We start from the raw sequence: 25,711 nt of genomic DNA, 5'->3' as shown, positions 1-25,711 counted from the left end.
CTACAGAAAGACGGGAGTATGGACAAATATAGGGCTACGGCTTCCTACAAAACTCCTATGGAAATACCACCCCCAGGACAAAATATAATTGCATGGCCCTCACCATTGTTTTTGCTATAATCATGCCAATTATGGAAGTGCCTACAGACCAGTCGAGAATATGGCCCGTAATTGTGCGAGGCTCTGTACAAACCCATAGATGTTGATGCTCTCTGCGCTTTTCATCATTATGATGACAAGGATGACAAATGTTAATCTTCGGCTTGGGCTCTCACCCATCCAAAATGATGGCTTGCCCTTGATGGTCATGTGAGTAGAATTTTGAGAGGCTGATTTGGGGTACTCCTGGGTTAGAACAGCTTATGCACCCTGTACCTCAGCCTTCTCTCTTTCCCTCGGCTCGATCTTGTGGCCATTATGTCAATGGTGAAAATTCCTGCTTCAGGATGAGGCCCTTGTAGATAGTACAAGTAACTTTATACACATGAGTAAGTCTTTTGCTTAAAGACAGGCCTATGATTACAGACTTTCTTGAACAGGGGTTCTTGTTTGCCTTCAGAGCCACCAAAGCTTTTTCCTCCCAACGGACCTTTCATTGTGTCTCCTGATGCCTCTGTGCTTAAAAAAGTACTCGTGTTCTGATGTATCTGCTCTCGTGACTCTCCCTCTAATCCCTCACCTTCTCTTGGCACTCCATGGCGGGCCACTCCTGTCACCCTCGCTCCTGGGTAGACCCGTTGACTCCTCATGAAGGGCAGTGAGCGGCGCTGTGACCCTGCCTTCTGCATTACAGAGGAGTAAGGGTGAATGGAGGAGAGAAAAACGATCCACAGTTCCAAACTTTGCAGCTTCAAAGAAGTGAATCGGCTAGTTTATGTTGTGTCTTACTCAGGCTCTTGAGAGTGATGAGTTGTTTTTGTACCCCAGCTCTCATCATGGTTGTGCTAGAAGGTAGGATGAAGAAGGGTCTGGCCCATCACATGGGTTTTCCCATGACCGTCTCACCTTAGCTTTCAGTGGAGTGTGGCTTTGGGATGAAGCAATGGAATAGTGGGCAGAGCTCTTGAGTTCTAGCTGATTGCAGTCACTGGCTCTGAGTGATGTTGGGCAGGTCTCTTTGCCTCAGTTTTCCATCTGTAGAATGGGGGTAACAACACTTATCCACCACACAGGGATGTGGTAAGATTTAGTCCATGAAGATCTGTGAAGTGCTTTGTGATCTTTTACAATGAAAGGCACAAATGATCGCTGTCTAAATTGTTCATGGGAAAATTTGCTGATGCACATATGAGCCAAAAACACACTTCAAAAAAGGGAGAGTGCAGTTTTTCATTGGTACTATGGAATTCAACATCCACCAGTTATGTAGCCCCACCCTGCACTAAGTAGTAGACTCCGAAAGAGCATGAGACGCAGAAGGAAAGCTTAAATCTACTAAGAGATTAGACCCATCACGGGGCCACACGACCGTCAATAGCTCCTCTCTTTCGCCTGATGCCAAGTGACGTGCCGATTGTATATGTAACAGTGTGACACAGAGATGAGTTTGTCAGTTCCACCTAGTGTGATTGCCATTTTGTTCAAGGAGAAGGAAGGAGTGAAATTGAAGGAGAAAAGGTCAGAAAGGCCTGGTCATCCTCTCCTCTCTTCCAAAATCACTTGTTCCTTTGGAAGAAAATAAGAAATGACAGGTTCCCCTGCCACTTGGGATATAGACAGCCTGGAGTAAAATAAAAAAGAAAGCGTGTTGCCGGGAATAGGGGGGGAAGATAGCAATGAATGTAACCTGTTAATAATGCATTTCATAGGCACGGAATCCCCGTGATTGCTCATGGCATCTGCTAGCACCAAAGTGACAGTGACGAGTTCTTTGATTAGAAAGAGTTCTTTCCCCCACACTCGCTCCCACCCTGCCTAGGAGGTTTCATGGAGAAACATTATCCTCCACCTAGAACCTTGATGGAGGCTGTTGAGTGTGTGCTTCACTTGGGGAAGCGGTTTGCTTTGTTTTCCTTTTTCCACTTCCATACAGAATTGTCTCAGGTCAGGATCCGCTGACCCAGGAGATTTTTATGCTGAGTTTATTCCCCCCCTTCATCCTTTTCAGTCATATGCCTTCTAAATTATTCAGAGGAGAAACCCTTTTCTGGAAATGAGGATCATTATCAATGATGATGATCCTCATTTCAGAGGCTTTATATATACAGGTTGTACCTCTTTAGTCCAGCACCCTCGGGATGTGACTGGTGCTGAACCAGAGAATTTGCCGGACCAAGGGAGGTCAATATTGTCTAGCAGCATTATCAACGCTTCCACTGTTTACTGGGGTAACCCCAGGGACATCTAGGAAATTATTCCTGATTTACAGAGGATTGATCCCAAACTGAGAGTTGTGATCAACTTGTTTTACTCCTTACTGTTAATCATTTCTGGTATTGTTTTTGTATGAAAATCCTCATTTCATTCTTTTTTTTATAAACAATGTCTTTTTATTTTATTTTGTTTTTCAGGTGCCGAGGAATACCCTGGAAGCCAGGTGGTTGAAACATGCCCATGAAACACAAATCAAACTCTTAATTAAGATCATCCAGATTATGGTAGAGGATTTAGTTACTGAAGCCTGTGGGGCAGGGTGCGCTTGTGGGGTAATGGATTGCAGGAAAGGGGAGGCAGCTAAGAAGCAGCACTAGGACAGAGAGTAATGGGGATCTATTCCTCACTTTGCAATAGCATCGCCAGCCACTAACCTCTGAAGGTATGTCCACACTACAGAGGGGTTTTTCTGCATTGGTAAACCTCTTTCTATGAGGAAGAAGCCTTTTTCTGAAAGAGCTCTTTTGGAGAAAGGTGTGTGTAGACAGGGAAGAGGGAGTTGTTTCACGAGAAGAGGAAAGAGGAAAAAGCACAGGTGCCCTGGTGGCCATTTCACCCATAGTAATCACAGTTTACATGCGAGATAGCATCCAGTGAGTCTGGACGCTATCTTTTGAAAAAGCAGATCGCTTTTTTGATGTGCTTTGGCAGCGTGGACGCTCTCTTTTGGAAGAAGTTTTTTCAGAAGATCTCTTCCGGAAAAGTTTCTTCCAAAAGAAGCCTGCAGTCTAGACATAGCCTTTCATTGGCAAAATGCAGCTGTGTTCTTATAACAATAAAACGGAGTGTCATGCATTCATCCAGCGGGCAGTCTGTAAAATGGGGATAATAATACTTACTCGCTTGTTTTATGAGGATCCTTTGTTTGAGATCCTTGGATGTAAGGCCCTATGTCAATGCAAACTGTTCAGTATTGTTTGTTATCCTTATTCAATATTATGAAAGGGACCTTGTGCTTTGGCTACCTCGCATCCAATAGAAATGCTGCATAACCGAGATTATCTCATGTGTTGAAAGCACTAGTAGGACAATTATGTGTTTCAGGGGAACCAGAACATCCTTGTGGTTTTCTCCACTGTGATGGTTCATCTCTTGTATGCCGGCCTGGTTGTTCTTCAGCACCTTTGGTTGACTGATTCACTGAGCTTCATTGATGGCAAGGATTGGCTTTATCAAGTGAAGATGGCAAAGCAACGTCTAGCTAAGGAGGCAGCCTGAAGGGCAGAGGTAAGAGCCTTCATATTTTAATGACACAGGACCTCCTCCAAAAATAAGATGAGAGAACATATGAAGCGGGGGTGGGAGCGGGGGCGACGATAGTTAAGAAAAAGTGACTGTATTTGTGTGTGAAACCTAAGAACTGTCCGCACTACCTAACTATAAAAATTCACCTCAGCATCACCACCTTTTATGATGTTATCTCTTTAGAGTTCTGTGGAATTCTTATACAGTGACCGGCCACTGGACTAGGTGGACTATGGCTCTGATCCAATCTCGTGATTCCTATGTTCCTCCATGCTGGTTGAAATTTTTAAAAATCCCTTTGCCCCCTCCCCCACTTGAGAAATGGATTTTTAACCAACATGAAAATTTCTGCAGGAAATGTTCCTCTTCGCTTGACATTTTCTGGATATTTTTAGCAGGCTGCCCCCTCATCTCCGCTTTTAAATAATTTTAAAATAAAAACTGAGAATGTGTTTGGTTTCATTTTTAGCTGCAAACCCGAACATTGTCACAGGAGGGTTTGTGTGTGGGGGGAAGGGCGGGGGGAAGGGGAGGGAGAGGGAAGGCAGGGATGTAAAGTGTCTTGTGAAAATTAATTGGCATTTTTAACCATTTCTGCTTCTGCACAAACAGAGATTGTTTAAAAAAAATTAAATAGGGCTCGTGGCATTTAAGTCAGCTCAGGTACAAAAATATCCAGACATGAAGGATAGGATAAAAGAGTTAGGGTTGGATTGTTAAAGCTCATAAGGCACCTAGCTCCCAATGCATAATAGATACTTAAACACTTTTATCAGTCTGGCTGCTTATCTCAGTTCAGGAGAAACGGCATAATGAAGAAATAAGAGGAAAGAACTTCTTAGTATATTACATGGCCATCATTTTACTGGTACTATATTTTCCCTGAGAAAGTTAGGTCAGTTGGAGAGCTGTCTAGTGTCGGGACATCAATAGAATCATAGAATACTAGGACTGGAAGGGACCTCGAGAGGTCATCAAGTCCAGTCCCCTGCCCTCATGGCAGGACCCAGTACTGTCTAGACCATCCCTGATAGACATTTATCTAACCTACTCTTAAATATCTCCAGAGATGGGGATTCCACAACCTCCCTAGGTAATTTATTCCAGTGTTTAACCACCCTGACAGTTAGGAACTTTTTCCTAATGTCCAACCTAAACCTCCTTTGCTGCACTTTAACCGCATTGCTGCTTGTTTTATCCTCAGAGGCCAGGAAGAACAAGTTTTCTCCCTCCTCCTTGTGACACCCTTTTAGATACCTGAAAACTGCTATCATGTCCCCTCTCAGTCTTCTTTTCTAAACTAAACAAGCCCAATTCTTTCAGTCTTCCTTCATAGGTCATGTTCTTTAGACCTTTAATCATTCTTGTTGTTCTTCTCTGGACCTTCTCCAATTTATCCACATCTTTCTTGAAATCTGGTGCCCAGAACTGGACACAATACTCCAACTGAGGCCTAATCAGTGCAGAGTAGAGCGGAGAATGACTTCTCGTGTCTTGCTCACAACACACCTGTTAATGCATCCTAGAATCATGTTTGCTTTCTTTGCAACAGCGTCACACTATTGACTCAACACTGTTGACTTTGGCAAAAGCCAAAGAGGACTGAAATGCCCAGCGAAAGAAGCACAATAAACATTATCCTCTTTAGATGCATGGTACAAAAATAGCCACTGGCAAAGAATCAAGGAGCTAACCGACTTTTAGCTGTGGCTTTGAAAACTGGTCTCCTATATATGGGGCTCCTGATAGGGCATGCCCTGTAAGTGCCCCAGTGATCTGAGCCTTACTCCCTTGGACTGAAGTAGCCAGAGTCTGGTGATGTTCCAAGTCTTGTGCAAAAGCCATATCTTTGATTGGATTTTTTGAGCAAGTTTAGAGTATGTTCCTAGAGACGAGACACGAGAAGTCGTTCTTCCACTCTACTCTGGGCCCTGTGGTGATTAGGTCTCGACTGGAGTGTTGTGTCCAGTTCTAGGCACCACATTTCAAGAAAGATGTGGAGAAATTGGAGAGGGTCCAAAGAAGAGCAACAAAAATGAGTAAAGGTCTAGAAAACATGACCTGTGAAGGAAGACAGAAAAAATTGGGTTTGTTTAGTTAGGAAAAGAGAAGTCTGAGAGGGGACATGTTAGCAATTTTTTAGTATCTAAAATGGGCTGCATCTAGACTGCAAGCTTCTTTCGAAAGAGGCTTTTTCGAAAGATACTTTCAAAAAAGCCTCTCTCAAAAAAGAGCATCTAGACTACAACCAGTGCTTTTGAAAAAGCAAGCTGCTTTTTTGAAAGAGAGCACCCAGGCAGTCTGGATGCTCTCTTTCGAAAAAGCACAGTTTGCATTACATAGCGCTTTTTTTCAAAAGAGCACTCTCGAAAAAAAGCATTCTTCCTTGCAAAACGAGGTTTTCTGCAGTCGAAAAAACTGCTGTGTTCTTTCGATTTACTTTCGAAAGAACACGGCAGTAGTCTAGAGGCAGGGGAAGGTTTTTCAAAAAAGACCACTTTTTTCAAAAAAAACCTGTAGTCTAGACACACTCATGGTGCTACAAGGGAGAAAAATTGTTCTCGTTGACCTCTGATGACAGGACAAGAAGCAATGGGCTTACACTGCAGCAAGGGAGGTTTAGGTTGAACATTAGGAAACACTTGCTAACTGCCATCACTGGGGATATTTAAGAGCAGGTTAGAAAGACACCTGTCAGGGATGATGTAGATGGTGCTTGGTCTTTGTGAGGCAGGGAACTGGTCTCGATGACCTCTCAAACCTTCCAGTTCTAGTGTTCTATGATTCTATGGTGTGGGATGATTCACTGTTGCCTTTTTCCTGCTGCATTCTTGGTTGTTTTGGAGTTGTTAGATATATTATGCTATTACAAGATTATGTGTCTGGGCACCTAGAACAATTCTATAGGTGTATCTTTTTTCCACTTTTACTTAAATCTAAAGAAATAAAATAAATAAAGTCTAGTGCATTAGCCAACAAGGAAACAGCTATCCCCATAGAGCAAACCAAGGCACTAGGTAGAGCTGAGTGAATAATTGAATTTTCAGGTTGGTGGCTGAACTGGAAAAATCATAAATTGTTTTTGGTTTGGGTTAAATCAGACTCGAACCATTTAGCATTTTTCTCACCAAAAACGGAGAAAAATGTTTTGAGTTCAATGACATGTTAAGTTTTGGGGTGTTTTTAGTAGCCTTTTTAAAAAGCAAAATTAAATCCAGATCACTTTTAAAGTAAAACTGCATTTCCAAACAAAAAAGTCCAACGCTTCATTTAAAAAATGTTTGGACTTTTTCTAATTCTTCACGCCCCGCCCCCATTATTTTGGGTTGATTTCAACCTGAATTCACAAATAGTTTGGTCAACCTGAAACTGCATTTTCCTTCAGATAAACTATTTGTCTGAAACGTTTGCCTCTGTGTAGCTCTGGGTCCACCTGTCTGAAAGTCCCTGGTGGTTGGTGGATCCTTACGTTTAAGTGCAGGGCTCTGATTGGTGTGGTATGCAAAGTCATGTATGTAAATCACTCAGCGGTCAATGGAAGTCCCTGTTTAATTTTAATTCAGAGGAACCAAATTATTTGTATTTAACACCAATCCTACCGCTTATTTTGATCACTGAGAAAGAGATCAGCATTTTGGGAGATGCTTTTAGAGTTGGCTATCCATAACCATGCATGCCCCTAAGAGAGAGCCGCTGCTAAGGCGAGGTACGTGAAGTCACCTGGACTGCAATGGAGATTTCAGTCTCCTCTTCTTCAGCAACGGCAAGCTAGCATTTTGTGTGAGCAGCTGTAAGGGTCCTTATAACAATTGCCAGCTGGCAACCCAAATATTCTCCAAATACAGGTTGAACCTCTCTAGTCCGGCAGCCATGGGAACTGTCCAGTGCTGAAATAGAGAATTTGCTGAACCAGGGAGGTCAATATTATAGTGAGTGGGTCTCTCTATTTTTATTTCACAGAAGCAAATAAATAGAGCAGCACTTGCAATGCTGCTTAATAATGTCTGACTGGACTGATACACCCTATATAAGCCTGTTCCTACTCAAGGCTTATCAACCATCTTTATAACAAAGTGTTTATAACAAAGTTGGCCATACCCCTGATAAGTGGACAATTGACTAAAATCACGCCAGACCACGGATGTTGCTGGACCAGAGAGTGCCAGACTGGAGATGTTCAACCTGCACAACTTTTACGCCTGTTCAGTGACGTGTTTTTTGAATGAGTGGCAGTTCTCCTCTGCTTAAATTTCAGCACATCCTTAAGTGCTTTACTTACATGGATCTACATTCATCTCTAAATCCACTTTAGAGAATAAACCAATATGAACGAAAGGAAGAAGAGTGAAGCCTAATTAAAGGATGAAATTAGCAGTTACACAAGGCCAATCCTTTATCTGAAATCATTCAAACCTCACAATGCCCAGATTTTATGAAGTGGGCGCAGAGGAGCCTGCACCTGTTTGAAGAAATAGATCCGGATTTCAGTTCCACCGCTGTCTCCCCATTGGAGTCACTCTGGATTGTGATTGGTACGAGAACAGACCTGGGCCCGTAGGTGGGTTTTGTATTTTAAGACACCCTTATGCATAATGAAGCATGTGGGTCCAGTTTCTTGGGGAGGGGCAAATCAAATAAGGTTGAGCTATGACTCACCATTGCTCCAGGCAGCCTCACATTAGCATAGAGGTGTTTGTGGCATGGCTTCTCCTGTGGGCTTGCCTCCTCCAATGGGTGGAACTTGTTCAAACGGCTAAGCCCGCCTCTAGCAAGGTAACATTATTTCCTTAAGAAGATGGATAGTGATAGATGATAAGATACAGTGCTTTTGTTTCTCGGTTCTGTTTGAGTTCCCATTTGAAACGGATATAACAGGCCTAAGGCTAGTATAGAAATTTGCTACAAGTTCCCATTTCACAAATGCCTTGACAGTCAAATAGCCTCCTTTGGTCTGAGCTTATTTATTTTCTCGGGGATTTCCTTTTTAAAAACTTATTAGCAGATTACTGGTTTTCTATCAACCTCCGGCACCAATCTCCCAAAGATACTATTGTACTTTAATGAGGTGTGTTTGATAATCCTCCGATAAAGGGACTGAAGGTGGGGTAAGGGAGGGAGAAACCACCATCCTGATTTAGCTAACAAATTCAGTATAGAAAAGGGTTAAATATACTCATGTTACTAAATGGCTGAACTACTGTATGTTGTAGTTTTCAACTGCAAATCATCTTTAATAGCAGACATCACGGGATGGCTCATTACATTAAGCTATTTTTCATGCTATCTCCTGTAATATCCTTTAATCCAATGCGTTTCAAATCACCTCAGGCTAAAATAAGAGACATAGCGATGTAATAGCCTAGTGTATTAGTGGGTTAATTGCCCTGTTGTACTCTCTGGTAGATATCTCTGGAATGAGTTCTATATTAATTGTAAATTGCTTAATACATTTAACTCCTTGAGCAGCTTGGTCATGTGAGGTGTCTTTAATGAACAATACAACTTTCAAGACAAAAATAGTTGTTTTCTTTATGGGATGCACCATGGTATCTTTTTTTTTCTTTTACTAAAAGGCTCTGAGTTCAGAGTTGGTCCACTTGGTGCTTAGCAAAAGCTCAACTGAAAGTTTTGTAGTTAAGTTGTGGTTTCTCCCTTGAGGTGGCTCTGAGACGGCCTACTTGGTTAGGACTCCACCTGCCTGGGCATTTGTCCCCTTACATAGTCATGGGACAAGCTGTATAATTTGGGTCTAGACCTGAATGTTGTCTGATTTTGGAGTGCTGGGATCCGGGTTTTCAGTTCAGCATCTTACACTCTTTACCGTAGAATTGAAGCTGTAGATAATTGGACAATGCTGAGGGGGGAGGGGGGGGAGGGGAAAGAAGGCTCAAATTATACATCAGATTCCAGACTCTCAGTTTACCAGCTACTTGGACAGCACAGGAAGATGAAGGAAACCTGCTGCAGGTCTGTGACATGATCCAGAATTGGATTCCAGACCCATAAAGATTCAGTGTACTGTATGTACTACATGGTAGTCACTCTTCTAACGCATCCACAGCAACACTGAGAGGGAAGTGTACCCAGAGGCCAGAATTTTCTGAGGGTTAACCCCCAACAGCTGGGCCAAGATTTGGTAAAGGGGTCAGCTCCCATTTAGCCAGCCTGTCAGAAGAGCTTAGCACAATGGCTGCATACGGAACCCTTCTGAAAACAGGGCCGCGCGTATCAGCTGAACGCAGTAGGGGGCTGAGTGTTGAGAACTTTTGTAGTGACTGCACTGCACATTCAGCGGGGGCGGTGGTAAGGACTCTGTCTGGCTCGCTGGAGGAAGGTGTGAAGGTATGTACCCACGGGCAGCCGGTAATATAGGCAAGAGAAGGCACAGCCTTCCCAAAATTGCCTATATGCCTGACCGCCAAGGAAGGGTGGGGTCGAGGCTGCATCATGGCAACTCCAGCCCTCTGGGTGGCCAGGAAGGATCGAACTTGGGGTGGGTGGGGCTTGGTTCCAGGGGTGTGGCCTCAGGCAGAAGGGGAGGGATGGGCTGGCCTACCTCAGCTGGGCCTTCACCCGCCGGCCATGTGTGTAACCATTTAAAGGCGAGAGAGGCATGGAATGAGTCTGCCATAGTAGAGCAGGCCTTTTCTCCCCAGCTGGCCAGAAGAGAGGGAGATTATATAAGTACCCGCCAGGCAGGAGAAGCTCTCTTTTACCTGCACAAATTGGAGCAACACCAGCGTTGGTCCGGATCTGCCATGGGCCTTACGGGAGTTGCTCTTTCTTGTGCGGCTGAGAAGGAATTTTTCCCTTACCACCAGATTGGCTGAGGCAAAGGGGGTGGCTTAGCTGGGGCTGAGCATGGACCAGGCATGAGGCGGTGCCTTTGCAACTGATTGTAGCGGCATGGGGCAGGTGTCCAGCACCAGTGCGCCGTAGGCAGAGGATCCGGTGTTCGAGTAAATGGATTGGTGAAGGATTTGAAGGAGATATTTGATGGAGGAGAGGAAATGGTGGAGAGGAGTTAGGGCTCCCATGACGAGCATGACTGGGAGCCAGTCCCTGCTCTTTAAGGGCCCCCCTTAGAGACAGGAGATGGTAAGAGCTGGAGCAGTGGCATGGGAACAATTTTTGGAGTGGGGGTGCTGAGCTGCACCCCCCCCCCCACCTCTGGGCATGCCCCTCATAACCCCTTAGAGCTGGAGCCAGCAGCCAGGATCCCACATGTAGGCCAGTGGCTAGGACCCTGGGCCAAGTGGCCAGCCGGGACCCTGCATGAGGGGTCTGATGGCAGGGCCAGCAGCTAAGTGGGACTCAGGGCTGGCCTATGGGTGGGACCCAGAGCCGGCCACCAAGCCCCTGTGTGCAGGGACAACATCCAGGGAGACCCAAGTCTGGAAGCGGGGCCCTCGGAGAACAGTGAGCCTGTCAGCGACAGGGGTATGATGCCCCAAACCTGGCCGTGTTACAGTACCGACATCCTTACTTCCTACAGCTCTGGGCAGAGAACCAGGATGGGATAGGGGTGGGGGTTGACAGAAGGCCCCCAATAGATATGGAATTACCTGCACTGAATGCTTTTATCTGCTTTGTGCTCCCAGACAGCTAATAATAAAGCTGCAACTTAATTGAACCACATCCATTGTCTCCTGTCCTGCCGGACAAAAGCCCATGTACTCTGGCCATGGGAACTGAGCTCTCTTACAAATCTATAGCAAGCAAGTGGTCTGGTAGCACTTTATAGACTAACAAAACATGTAGATGGTATCATGATCTGAAGAAGTGGGCTGTGCCTGCGAAAGCTCATGATACCATCTACATGTTTTGTGACTCTATAAAGTGCTACCAGACCATTTGCTTGCTGTTTTTTTCTGTAACAGACTAACTCGGCTACCCCCTGAAGCTCCTTAAAAATCTATCTCGTTGTGGGTGCTAAGACGGAAAAAAGCTGGTACCAGCCAGGTTTGCGTGTTTGAAAATCTGGCTTAGAATGAGCTTGATTGTGCTCTCACACAGGTCTGATTCTACGTTAGCTCTATGGATTTACTCCTGATCTATAGTAGTGTGGACAAAAGAAAGATTGGACCCAGTACAGGTTAAACCTCTCTAGTGCAGCACTCTCTGGTCCAGCAACATCTGTGATCTGGCATGATTTCAGTTAGCTGGATGTCCACTTATTATGGGTGTAGCCAAGTTTCCTGTGGTCCCGTGTAGTTTGTTTACAACCCCCAGTCCTGGCTCTCAGTGTTCTGTGCTGTTCTTTAGCTCTAATTTACCCCTAAATGTCTCCTAAGAGTCCAGTGAGCCGTGGAAGTGTTGGGAAAGCCATTAGATAATATTGACCTGCTGTGATTCGGCAAATGCTCTGGGTCAACACCGGTCAGGTCCCAAGGGTGCCGGACTAGAGAGGTTCAACCTGTAGGTGGTTTCGAAAACAGAATGAGTTTGCAGGTGATATACTTTATATCAGTTGCTTCTGACACATTTTTCATATTGCCTTTTTTTTTTAAATCGCTTTGTTCCTAATTTAGGTAATCAGCAAAAGTAGTTTAATAGAATTTGGATTTTTCAAAATTCTCCTTTTTAAATAATGAGAAAACATACCCTTGATCACTAGCTATCAGCTTAAAAACCAAACAAGCCCTGTAATGACGGTGCCTGGAGAGATGAGGGGACTGATAATAGGACAAAGAGACATTGACATTTAGGCCAGTGGTTGGCACGCAGGGTCCAGGTTAATAACGACTGAAAGTCATGTCCACCTGCCAGCTATTCACTGGCCTATATTAAATCAATTGAGGCTCTCACTTCATTTCCTAGTAGACACATCTCCACATCACAACACAATGAATACAGTTGACAGTAATGATCACTTCCTGTTGGCCTTCTGTCCAAGTTAAGTATAATATCTGTTTAGGTGCGGGTTCAAGAAAGCATTTAGGCACACGCTTAACTTTATGCACATACATAGGATTTATTGCCTTCAATGGGGCTAGATACTTAGAGTGAATGCTTGCATACTGCTTTCCTGAAGAAAGGATGCTGTTCTAAACCGAGGCCTTAAAATCCGCAATATCTGTCTGGGGTTGGCATAGGTGCTCTAAGGGTGTGTCTAGACTACATGCCTCCGTCGACGGAGGCATGTAGATTAGACAGATCGGCAAAGGGAAATAAAATTTAAATTTAAATGGCTGCCCCGCTCTGCCGACAAACAGCTGATTAGCTGTTTGTCAGCTGATCGGGGCAGTCTGGACGCGCCGCTGTCACAAGGAAGCCTTTCTTGATCGGCGCGGGTATGCCTCGTGAAACCAGGTTTACCTGCGCCGATCAAGAAAGGCTTCCTTGTGACCACAGCGCGTCCAGATTGCCCCGATCAGCCGACAAACAGCTGATCAGCTGTTTGTTGGCAGAGCGGGGCAGCCATTTAAATTTAAATGAAGCCGCGATTATTTTAATCGCGGCTTCATTTCCCTTTTTCGAATACACTAATCTACATGCCTCCATCAACGGAGGCATGTAGTTTAGACGTACCCTAACTGGGCTCTTTTAAACCCTATCTTCCATGAACTGAGTGGGTATTCTTGTTGGGAGATTTAGCAAGGAGCCAAAGGGTTATGCATTGCACAGAACCTGAACTATCCTTTTATTCCTCAAGACTGCGGTTCTTTGGCAGGAGCAGCACGGAAGGATTCACTGCTGCTTCTCATGCTTTTTGTCTTCCTACCTACCAATATATGGCCATTATCACTTCAATATTTGGGGTCCTGCATAGATATGAATGTCCATGTGCTTCCAGAAGATCTCTGGGAGGTGGAGAAGTATTATTATTCCCATTTTACAGACGGAGCATGGAAATTAAGTGATTCTCTCAAGGTCAAGTGTGGTAGACCCAGGAACTAAAGCCAGGAATCCTTGGGTATGTCTAGACTGTATCCCTCTGTCGGCAGAGGGATACAGATTAGGCAGGTCGACATTGCAAATGAAGCGGGGATTTAAATATCCCGTGCTTAATTTGCATAAAATGGCCACCATTTTTTCCGACTCAGCACTTTGTTGGCAAAAAGCGGTAGTCTCGAGGGGGTTCTGTCGAGAAAGAAAGTCTTTTTCGACAGATCCCTTATGCCTCCTGCCGACAGAGGGATACAGTCTAGACATACCCCTTGAGTCCCACTCCAGTCGCTGAACTACAAAACTAACTTGCCCAAAGAAACAAAATAATGAAAATTTCCATCCAAAAGGAGAGAATTTTCAGAAATGAAATTCAGAGCTAAACTAGAGAGAGATTTGTCTAGCATTTATTGAATCATAGAATACTAGAACTGGAAGGGATCTTGAGAGGTCATCGAGTCCAGTCCCCTGCCTTCATGGCAGGACCAAGCACCATCTAGATGGTATTGGTTGAATCTAAATACATCCTATTTGTTCTCCCAACAACAGTGTATTACGGCAAGGCTCTCATTCTAATAGAATTGTCACCGTAATATTGGCTTCATTTACATCTGAGGTAATTCTACTGACTCCAATGGTCAACTAAAATTATCTTCAGCTAAGTGACCCTGGCATGACACCTGAGATCAGAATTGGACCCGTAGCCTTTGATGTAAATCGACTAAAACTGATACTGCCTGATTCTGATCCCATTTTAGATGGGATTTGCACGAACTTCAGTGGAGTTTACACACCTTTTTATTAGAAATAATCAAACCCACTGTGTGTTTTTGCTGACATATTTCTTGTTCACATTTAAAACTTCTTTCTTGTGGGTTAGATGTGAGCGCTGATTAAAAGTGACCATTCTCACTTTTAAAATGTAAATAGGAAGATACCCATGAAAAAAACAGTATGAAATTTTCATAAATTTGGGCAGCAGGAGGATTCTGGTGAGGGAGCCTATGCTTTGAAGGAAAGACACAAAGTGTTTTGATTGCTGGAAAAAAAATCCATCCAGTAATTCTGTAGCTATAAAATAGGTGGTAATGCAATCTGAGCTTAATTTTGATGGCACGCCGACACTGTACTTCATAACAGTGACAATACCTTAAAAATGTAAAGGGCTTGATTTATTACTGAAATAATCCATTTAGCAGTCCAATAAATAAAGGCAGAAAATACAACCAATGTTTTAGGAAGGGGGGGAAAAGGCAAAAAAAAAAAAAATGGCAAAGCATAGCAGTTTTCTGAAAACGCATCTAGAGATTGTGGCTACAGATTGTTTTTTAAAAAAAGACTAATAGGAATTCAAAGTTAGATTTGAGATTTAGGCTTAACATCTTCCTCACACCCTCGTATGCCTTTTAAATACCTGTCCCATCGTTTAAATAATGTAAGCAGTGTTGTTATTTGTAGGGAGGGGAGAATGCTAATGTGCTGCCTTACAAATATTTGATTTTGAATATGCTCCCTTAGCCATTAGTAATCACAAAGCAAACATATTTCTCCCTCATGCCAAATTTGTTTTAATAACACGACATTACTTCTGCAAATGTCAGCTCCAGACTCTCTCTCTCTCTCTCTCTCTCTCTCTCTCTCTCTCTCTCTCTCTTTCTCTTTCCATTCAGTGGTACTTGGCCATAAGTGAAGATTGGCACTTTTTATACTCCCTCTAGGTTACTTCTATTAATCTATTTAATATGCTACAGAACGTGGCGGTGGGAATTGGCAGTCAAGGTAATAAAATCCCAGCATGGCCACATTGTTTGTATTCAGGTGTATAGCCCTGACAGCGCACGCGCTGGAGTACAGTAGCTTCTTCTTTTTCCCCTGTCCCAGTTTACATTTCCCACTATCAGCTCTTTCCCTTAATGAAGACTTCTTCACCGTGGATTTAGAGTGCGGAGCAGGCTTTTCTTTCAGAAGCTGGTCAGTTAAAATCTATGTTGAATGAGGTCTGCATTGCGAAGGGGCCTCACAGATGGATTGATTTGTTGGCATTGTCATGACTAACACAACGCGTTCTGCTCCCATGCTTGTGTGATTCCATTGACGTCAGTGGCGTTGCTGCTGATTTGAACTGGCTGGTGGGAGCACGAACCAGGCCCATCGTGTTTTAATGTGACCAAGCGAGCTGGTTCTATCCACAGGGATTTGCGCACTCTTCTTGTGCCTTTGGTTTCTTGTGAGGTCGTTGGCTGTTGGTTGTACTTGGTTACACTGCTATGTCTTTGGAGGCGGGTGGTGTGCTGCAATAAAAGCTCCTTCCATTGCCCTGGATTGTACAGGGAATGGTAATCACAGTTTTGATTGTGGCACTTTTCATGGACAGCAAGTGCCGGGTGGCCTACAGACCTGAGCTCTTGACTGGGAGCCTGGTTGAACAGGTCTACTACTGACCACATTGGTGTCCTGGGGGCACTTTTCACCTCTCCACTTGTGTGTTGTTGAGAGAGAATAGGGCTGGTATTGGTCTAAGTTTGTAACAGGTCATACTGGGTCAGACCAAAAGTCCATCTAGTCCAATATCCTGTCTTCCAATAGTGGTCAATTCCAGGTGCCTCTTCATCACCTGTTCCCAGCCTCTGACAAACAGAGGCCAGGGACACCATTCACAAGACCATAAGAATGGCCATGCTGGGTCAGAGCAAAGATCCATCTAGCCCAGTATCCTGTCTGCCGACAGTGGCCAATGCCAGGTGCCCCGGAGGGAGTGAACAGAACAGGGACTCATCAAGTGATCCATGCCCAGTCGCCCATTCCCAGGACAAACAAAAGCTAGGGACACCACAGTTAATAGAGCTCATAGCAATCTGTGGGACAGATCCTCAGCTGGTTAAACTCACATAGTTCCTGTGGAGTTATGGCAGTTTATCCCAGGTGGTTCTGGCGTGGAATCTTCAAAACTCAGAGTGATGCTTTGAGAAGTCTGGGCTAGACTTGGCGTAAGAAGTAGCTTTAAAAGTCATCCAGGACTCTGAAATTGATGAGTGATGCCCATTTGAAATGTTCTGGGTTTATAGGACTGAGTTTACAGGACAGGGTGCCCTTGTAGCCAAGAAGGCTAATGGCATATTGGGGAACATTAGCAGGAGCATGGCCAGCAGATCTAGGGAAGTGACTATTCCACCTTATTCGGCACTGATGAGGCCACACTATTGGGTCCAATTCTGGGACCCCCATTACATTCTGGATGTGGACACATTGGAGAAAGTCCAGTGGGGGGGCAACAAAAATTATTAGGGGGCTGGAGCACATGACTGACAAAGAGAGGCTGAGGGATTTGGGCTTATTTAGACTATAGAAGAGAAGAGGGAGGGGGATTTGATAGCAGCCTTCAACTTCCCAAAGGGGGGTTCCAAAGAAGATGGAGGGAGGCTGTTCTCAGTAGTGACAGATAACAGAACGAGGAGCAATGGTCTCAAGTTACAACGAGGGGCGGTCTAGGTTGGATATTAGGAAAAATTGTTTCATCGGGAGGGTGGGGAAGCACTGGGATGGGTTACCTACGGAGGTGGTAGAATCTCCATTCCTAGAGGTTTTTAAGTGCCAGCTTGACAAAGCCCTGGCTGGGATGATTTAGTTGAGGTTGGTCTTGCTTTTGGGCAGGGGGTTGGACTCGATGACTCCTGAAGTCTCTTCCAGCCCTGGGATTCTATGATTCTATGACTGAGGCCCAGAAACAAGCCCTTCTAGCCTCTTGTCCTGGCTTGTCCTGTCACTGAGCATGTACCATTCTTGGAATTAAGTCTCAGAGGGGTAGCCATGTTAGTCTGTAACTTTAAAAACAATGAGCATTCTTTTGGCACCTTAGACAGACCAATGAACAAGATGTTCTGTTGTGCTGCCATTGCAGAGTCATAAGGAATGTGACAATAACTCAATAACATTATTTTATTTCTAGCGGTTCTTCTGCAAGTCAGGCCTGCGATTGCTTTGGCAGAAATTTAGGGAGAGCAAAAGCCTAAGCAACATCTATTGGTGCTCAGCTTAGCATTAGCATTAGCCAGCGCTACCCGCCCTTGTTTTCATGAACATTAAAATTAATGGAGGAAAAAAAGAAAATAAAGGAGTAAATTGCTGCCCATTAAACCCTTTTTTTTTGTGTTTCATATTTCACATGCCCTCACCTTGTAAAACAACAGTGGAGAATCCTCATTTAAAGACTCCCCCCCATTTCCCCCCTTTCAAAGATTTGGCCAATGGAACAGCCGGTGTGGCTGCACATATCTGTATTTCTTGCTTGGTTCTAATTGGCTTGTTTGTTTTATAATAAGTGATTCCTGCCTGTCTCGTGTTGGATTGTTTTTTCACACCATTAAATGAAGTTCTGCGGTATTGATCCCTGTTTTTCCAATTTGAAGCCTGAAAAGTGATGAAGACATTTTCTTGTTTTCTCGTGTACTTTTCCCTCAGTTCATTTAGGTGACCTGTCTTTAGTTCCTCACTGTTTGCTGTAATTGCTTCTTCAGAGTAATGGTACACAGCACCGCAGTACCGCAGCCGGAGTACTTTTTTATGGAGGAATGAGGGAACGCGAGGTTGAAGTAATCCGCTAATATGAACTGTGGGTGCTTTGTCACAAATGACATCTAGTCTCAGTGTCTCTTGCCCGATAGTCACAGAAGCAAGATAATACAATGGATTATTATGGACCTAAGCCACAAGGAGTAGGGTGGTCTCTAGATCGCTTGTCAATGCATTGCTTTTCTTTTTACAGGCCTCTTACAAATTGGGAATACCGTGGATTTTTTTATTTTGCCATGAAAAATGTCACTGTACTTTTTTTCCTTTAAAACCCCCCAAGTATGTGTCATTTTTTTCAGAGTTCACTTCTCACTGAGGCTCCAAATGAGTGGCCATCGGTGTAGCAATGGTAGTTGCTGGGTGCTTTGGAAAATGTGAACCTTGATTGAGCACCTACACGGGAGCGCAGCTTTTTTCAAAACCGCACTCTTTTGCAAATGTGACCTGTAAGGGCCAGATTCACCACTGTGCTCCAGTGAATGACTGCTCCACAAGCTTTGAGTATCATTGTTTAACTGGAGGCATCCCAGCATCCCTGCTGTATTTGAGGGAAAACATTTCTGAGAATTAATTCAAATGCAAGGGCTGAATCTATAGCGCCTACTCCGGAAAAAACAAAGAGGAGTCTTGTGGCACCTGAAAAACTAACAGGCAGGGGTGGACCATGGCTATAGGCCGACTCGGCCGTCACCTACGGTGCCACCTTCAATGGCACCCAATGATGACATCATGGGGCACCCGGGGCACCCAATGATGATGTCACCCCATTGACAGCCCATTGACGGCTGTGCAGGCGGGGGCGCCGATCGCGCGTTCTGCCTGGGGTGCCAGCTGCCGCAGCCTGCCTCGGGCTACTCCTGCTAACAGGTTTATTTGAGCATTAGTTTTTCTGGGCAAAGACCTACTTCATCAGACCTATCTGCAACTGCATCTGATGAAGTGGTCTTTACCCATGTAAGCTTATGCCCAAATAAATGTGTTAGTCTTTAAGGTGCCACAGGACTCCTCATTGTCTTTGCAGATACCAATGACCTAGGAATGTTAAAAAGTGGTTAATTTGGTACATGCTCAGGGCTCTGCAATATAAAGCTTATAATGCAGTGCCCACAGCATGGCCGCTTCCCCAGGAGCAGAGCTGGCTGGATCCACTCTCGGGGAGCTGGCTGCACTGCAGGTTCTGTAGTGAAAGCTTTATACTGCTGAGCCCATAGTGTGGGGCAGCAGCCAGATCCCTGGGAGCCAGTGCATGCAGGGAGCCAGCTTTTAAGCCAGCTCCCAGGGCACACTGGCTCCAGTCTGCAGACCTACTCCTGGGGAGCCAGCTGCCATCCCATGCTGCTGCCTCTGATACAGAAGCAGCAGTCTCTGGTCTCTGATAAAGAGGCAGCGGTATGGAGTGGCAGCCACCTCCCCGGGAGCAGGGCCGGGAGCTGGCATGTAACCATTAATGGTAACCGACAAGCCCAGGCTTATCAGTTAACTTTTTAAACAGTTATACTATTTCCCCTCTGGAACTTGTCACTATACTCAGGCAAGGATCACAGTTTCAGTGCAGTCCGGTCATGCAACCTTTACTCAGGGAAAACTATGGAAATCAGTGCAAGTTTTGCTTCAGTAACAACGGCAGGGCTGAGACCAAGATGCATGGTATATTTTCCCATACCCGACTAATGGCTATTTGGGACACCTTATCGCTATTTTAAAAATAGAGTTGGTCAAAAATGTTCAGTTGAAATATGTTTTCCATTAACAATGGGCTTGTTCTAAAGCTTTTGCAAAAGGTATCCAGATTTTTCAATGAAATGAACATTTTTCTATTTTTTGTTTTTTGGTTTGGGCTTTTTTCCTCTTCTTTTGCCTTTTTACTGTTTTTGTTTTTCCCAGCATCCTTTCAGGGGCAATAAAGCAAAAGAAAGAAAAGGAGGAAAGCCTACAAAAGAAAACAATAACAGTAAAAATTTCACTCTAAAACAACTGATAATTTTAGGAAGAAATATTTCATGCTCATGTGAAAAATTAGCCCTGTTCAAAACAGTGGAACAAAAACATTTTTGGTTTTTTGTTTGCAAAAAAGTTATGTGGTTTTGAATCAGCTCTGTTTAAAGAGTGGAAAATAATATCTGGGTTTTTTTAATGCCATAACCCTGATCTGAGGATCAACTGAAAATTATTGCTTCCTGTAGTTTGTCGTCATTTTCAGAGTCATTCTCTGATCTCACTGCTTTGGTTCTGACTTCTCTGTCAGAAAAATGAGAAGGGTGAGTCAAATTCTCGTATTGTAGAACTGCTCTCCCCGTCACACCTATGAGGCTGCAGTAGCCAGTGCTGTCCGTGGACTGTTGAGTCCCCACTGTCTCTTTCTTGCCACTGATGTGGCAGGACAGACGGACCAACGCTAGTGTCCTCACAGAGGCTGATTCCCGCAGCATCAAGGCAACAATTGCCCACAGGCAGCTACGATGGTCTGGTCACGTGGTCAGGATGCCTGACATATGCTTGCCTGAACTGATTTTCTATGCTCAGCTGTGGACCGCGACGAGGTCTTGTGGCGGGCAGAGGAAACGCTACAGGGATGTCCTGACGAGCACCTTGGGAAAGTGCAGCATTGACGCTGACACCTGGGAGAGGCAGGTAACCTGGAGGACCACCGTCAAGAACGGTGCCTGACACTTTGAGATCAAGCGACGCTTCCATGAAGAAGATCAGAGAGCCCGATGTAAGGCACATGCCCGGACCTGCATCGGCGCTGCTGGTGTCGGCGCTGACGGAGATAGACTTCACTTGTTACCCACTGCCAGAGAGTGTTCCTTGCCAGAATTGGCCTAATTTCTCATTTACATACTCACCAATTTTAGGCATCCAAGGAGAAATCTTACTCGTTTGTGGGATCCCAGACACTGTCTCTTTCATCCCTGCCCACTCCTGCAGCCGTGGGGAGGGGGCACATAGCTGCTGTGGGGAGACTTCTCTCCATCCCATGGAACAGTTTGCTGTAGGAAGTAGCTGGCAAACTGGTCCAGCAACATCCGTGGTCCATCATGATTTTAGTTAGCTGGATGTTCACTTATCATGGGTGTGGCCAAGTTTCCCATGGCCATAAAGTTTGTTTGCAGCAGAGGTGGGGAACCTTTTTTGAGTCAGGGGCTGCTGACCCACAGAAAAATCAGTCAGGGGCTGCACACAAGTGGGAAGCAAAAAAACCACCCCCAAATAAACCCCAAACCCTCACTGATGTGGCCCCCGACTGAGAAGGAGAAAGACACTCACCACATTCCTCTTGCATACCAGACTAGTGGATTTTGTTTGCACCAGCACTAGTGGGAGGCAGAGGGGCAGGGGGGAAGCCCTGAGCCTTGGGGGCCAGATCCAGGTAAGCTGGGGGCCCCATCTAGCTTTTGGGCTTTAGGTTCCCCACCCCTGGTTTACAGCCACCAGTCTTGGCTCTCTCAGTGTTCTGTGCTGTTATTTAGCTTTAATTTACCCCTCAGTGTCTTCTAAGAGCCCAGTGAGCAGTGGAAGTGTTGGGAATGCTGATAGATCATATTGACCTCCTGTGGTCCGGCAAATTCTCTGATTCAGCCATGGTCAGGTCCTGAGGGGTGCCGGATTAGAGACGTTCAACAGTATTTAAGCACTCAAAGATATAAATAGGCATCTAGCGCATGTCTAAACTACATCCTTCTTTTGAAAGAGGGATGTAAATTAGACATATTGAAATCGCAAATGAAGCCGGGATTTAAATTTCCTGCGCTTCATTTGCATAATGGCGTCTGCGTGGTCTTTCGAAAAAGGGCTTTTCAAAAGTGAAACAGCCATCTAGACGGGGTTCTTTTGAACAAAAACCCCTTTTTCAAAAGATACTGTACCCCTCAAAAAATGAGGTTTACAGGATCTTTTGAAAAAGAGGGGTTTTTTTTAAAGAACCGCATCTAGATGGCAGTTTCACTTTCGAAAAGCCCTTTTTCGAAAGAATGCATGGCCGCTATTATGCAAATGAAGCATGGGAAATTCAAATCCCAGCTTCATTTGCAATTTCTATATGTCTAATTTACATCCCTCTTTCGAAAGAGGGATATTGTCTAGACGTAGCCCTAGAGGGAGATTCAAAAGCATTAAGAGCTAGATGCCCTGATGTTCTTGAAAATCCCAGTAGGCACCTGTCTGCATCTTTAGATACCTAAGGACCTTGGAAAATCTGGCTCCTTAGTGCCTAAATAATTTTTGAAAAATGGGATTTTGGCTCCTAAATCACTTAGGCACTTTTATAAATATTACTCTTACTTTGTTCTCACAGTCTTTTTGCCTAAAATTCCCATGATGTAGAAGTCTCTCTGATTTTAAGAAGGCTTGCTATTGTTCTGAATTTTTTCTGTATAATGGGAGGCTTTCGTGGCATCATTGTGAACCTATTGTATTGATGCATTATTGGAATGTAGCAAATGAAAAAAGGCATGTTGTTTCCCCTCTTTTCATAGGTAACATAATGAGATGTGAAAAAAGTCCTTAATGATGATACAAAGATGACCCACATTCTGGCCTTGAATAGGTAGGTAAAACTCCGGTGTAAGCTGCTGGGAGCTGTGTTCTTGCAACTGCAGTTGACCCAAAAACCGACCAAATTATAGCTTGTCTAGTGAAGGCATGATTGGTGTGGAGAAAGTGAATAAGGAAAAGTTATTTACTTGTTCTCATACTATAAGAACTAGGGGTCACCAAATGAAATTAATAGGTAGAACAGTGTTTCTTAAACTTTTTAAGTCTGAGAATTTTTTTGTTCAGGGAAAAAAAAGGTTGGGGGGGGGGAGTTATTGAGGGGACAAAAGGGCCGGGGGAAGTTATTGAGAGAAAAGAAAAAAAGGTCACCTGCCCCTTTAAGGGCAGCCATTTTGAATTCTATTCTCCGTGGCACACCTCCGACTGCCTCGCGGCACACCGGTGTGCCAAAGGACACAGTTTAAGAAACACTGAAGTAAAACAAACAAAAGGAAGTTTTTCTTTACACAGTGCAGTCAACCTGTGGAATTCCTTGCCAGAGGATGTTGGGAAGACCAAGACTGAACAGGGTTAAAAAAAAGAACTAGATAAATTCATGGAGGTTAGGTCCATCAATGGCTATTAGCCAGGATGGGTAGGAATGGTGTCCCGACCCTCTGTTTGTCAGAGGCTGGGAATAGGTGACATGGGAGGGATCACTTGATGATTCCCTGTTCTGTTCACTCCCTCCCTCTGGGGCATCTGGCATTGGCCACTGTTGGAAAACAGGGCACTGGGCTAGATGGGCCTTTGGTCTGACCCATTATGGCCGTTCTTATGGTGGCTATGTATTCTGTGGATGGTCTAAAAACATTACATGCACTCACAGGTAAGTCAACCAGCATCATGAGTTTGCTCTCCTATGACCTAAATATATGAGTATCAGGAACAAGTTGTTGGAGCTTAGACACCAATTGTGCAAAGGCTTCCGTATGTGCGGAACATCAGTTGGATTACTCCTGAATGTACCGTTAAGCATACACATAAGTCTTTGCAGAACCAGGCTATAGGGACGGGACTTTATGCAGTTATATTAGAGAGATGAGTTTATTTATTTTTATTATTAATTTATTTGTTTGTATTAGGATAGTACCTATAGCTCCAATCAGGATAAGAGATCATTGCGCCTCATTGGACAAACATAATAAAAACAATCTTTGGCCTTATAGAGCTCAAATTCTAAATAAACAAAACAGACAAAAGGTCAGGTGAAAGGGATGCAACATACAAGTATATAGTTTGTGTCAATGTGTTATTACAAAAATAGCAGGAAACTCCAAAGTGTAGTCAGAGAACATAATGCTGTGAAATGATTGCATGGCAGATCCCGGAAATAAGCTACCTTTTTCTTGCCTCTAGTTTTGCATGGAATAGTTAATTTCAAAAGGGCAACCACATTGTCTCTAATAAAGAACAGAAAATTCATGAACGAGAGAAGATTTTAGTAAGATTGCTTTTCCCTCCAAATAAAAAATCCTGGAAGAGGGCTGAAAATTGGGAAGGGGTAATTTACTGAGATGGGTCAGCTGTTCCTAGTCTAAATGATAAGGGGAGGTTTTATTTTTTTTTATTGTGAACTACCTTATGACAATTGATGATAAAAGAGCTGAGCCGTTCAAAAACCTATTTTAATAAAACACCGTATGACCTCATAGATATGCATAGGATTTAGAAATAACATGGATTTTAATGAAGGTACTTGAAAGGTATGGTGCCATATTGCAATTTTATGGAAGATCTTAGATTAATGAAATTAAACGTGAACTGCATTGTTTAGATGATGAACTTAAGGTCATATCTGCAGCGTTTGAAAGAGAAACCTTGAGTGGAGGGGGTAGAGCCATTGATTTAGACCCTAGTAGACAGCTGAATAGCAAGCATTGAAGCATGAAGGTAAATTCCCATATTTCATTGTTAGAAGGTTAGCTGGTGGCTGCCAGCTTTTCAGTGATAATCACCAACCAATTCCACCCTGTTTCAAAAAAGATTTTGCCTTTGTGTGCTAAGACACTTTAGAAACCATTACAGTTCAAAGCAGGGGTGCACTATTTAAAGAGAAGCGATTTCTGCAAAATATAAGGTAGCAATGGGTTGGCGCTGTCCTTGGATAGTGATGCCATTAAGTTCATTAGTATCATTGTCTATTTAAAATGCTTATAAGGAGAATTTTAGTCTGTTGCTGTATACCCTAGAGACACCTGGGACTGCAGTTCATAGCTACATGTCACCAGTAATTAGTTCCTTTGCTTCCTTTGGATTTTTCACAATATAGTGGCTCTTTCTGGCTTAAGTGCTGTTTGTTTCTCCAGACTTTGGGGGGGGGGGGGGGGGAATATTTAAAAAGAAAATTAATTACACTGTTGAACTAATGGACATAAATTGTGCACAACAGGAGAATCATTAGGAATGAAGGATTCGGGCTTTCAGGATAAGTGATAATAAGACTCTGCTGCCAATTACCGTTGAGAACCAAAATATTGTGATTGAGACAATGCATTGGGGATGTGTGCGAAGAAAAGACTCCAGAGTGGAAGTTTGCTACTGAAGAGAAGTTGACAAGGATGCCAGGATAAGGTTAGGCCTAACTGTATTTCTTGGGCCGGATTCTCGGCTGGTGTAAATTGGTGTAGCTCCACTGATTTCAAAAGATGGCCTAGCACCCATGTCTGTTGGCAAACTCCATTAAAAAATTTCTCCCCTCTCTTATTCTCTTTCTCCCTTCTACTTACCAGTTATGTGTATCAGACAGTTTCCTAGTGACCCCCCTCACCATCAGGGCCCCTTTGTGTTAGGAACTGTACAAACACTTAATAAGATACACTTACTATTTCTTTGTCTTTCGATCTATCCCACATAATGTTCTGTAGTACTTAAAAAAATAAATGCCAGTAGTTGTTACCAAACCTTGCAATGCTGCACTAGTAGGGAAAATGTAGGCTTTGTCTAGATAATGGATTTAAGGTCAGATGTTAACTCATGTTAGTTACCGTGCACTAAGGCGAGGTGTAAATGCCTACACAAAGTACAGGACAGTGGGGAACCAGGTCCAATTGACCTTAATGAAGTTACTCCTGATTCACACCAGTGTAAGGTGTAGTAGGAA

At 44.0% G+C, this 25,711-nt stretch overlaps 1 long non-coding RNA gene across 1 annotated transcript; it reads left to right on the top strand.

Moving 5' to 3' along the window:
- Positions 1-1,227: 1,227 nt before the first annotated feature.
- LOC142819251 (uncharacterized) lies at positions 1,228-25,711 on the top strand. Its single transcript, XR_016347669.1, has 4 exons — positions 1,228-2,597; positions 3,418-3,600; positions 22,551-22,621; positions 25,001-25,711. It is a non-coding gene; the product is annotated as an uncharacterized LOC142819251 (long non-coding RNA).

Source organism: Pelodiscus sinensis, chromosome 21 (genome assembly GCF_052426305.1).
Source record: "Pelodiscus sinensis isolate ZL-2025 chromosome 21, ASM5242630v1, whole genome shotgun sequence".
In the NCBI taxonomy this organism is placed as follows: Eukaryota; Metazoa; Chordata; order Testudines; family Trionychidae; genus Pelodiscus; species Pelodiscus sinensis.
This window is presented reverse-complemented; position numbering and strand designations above follow the sequence as displayed.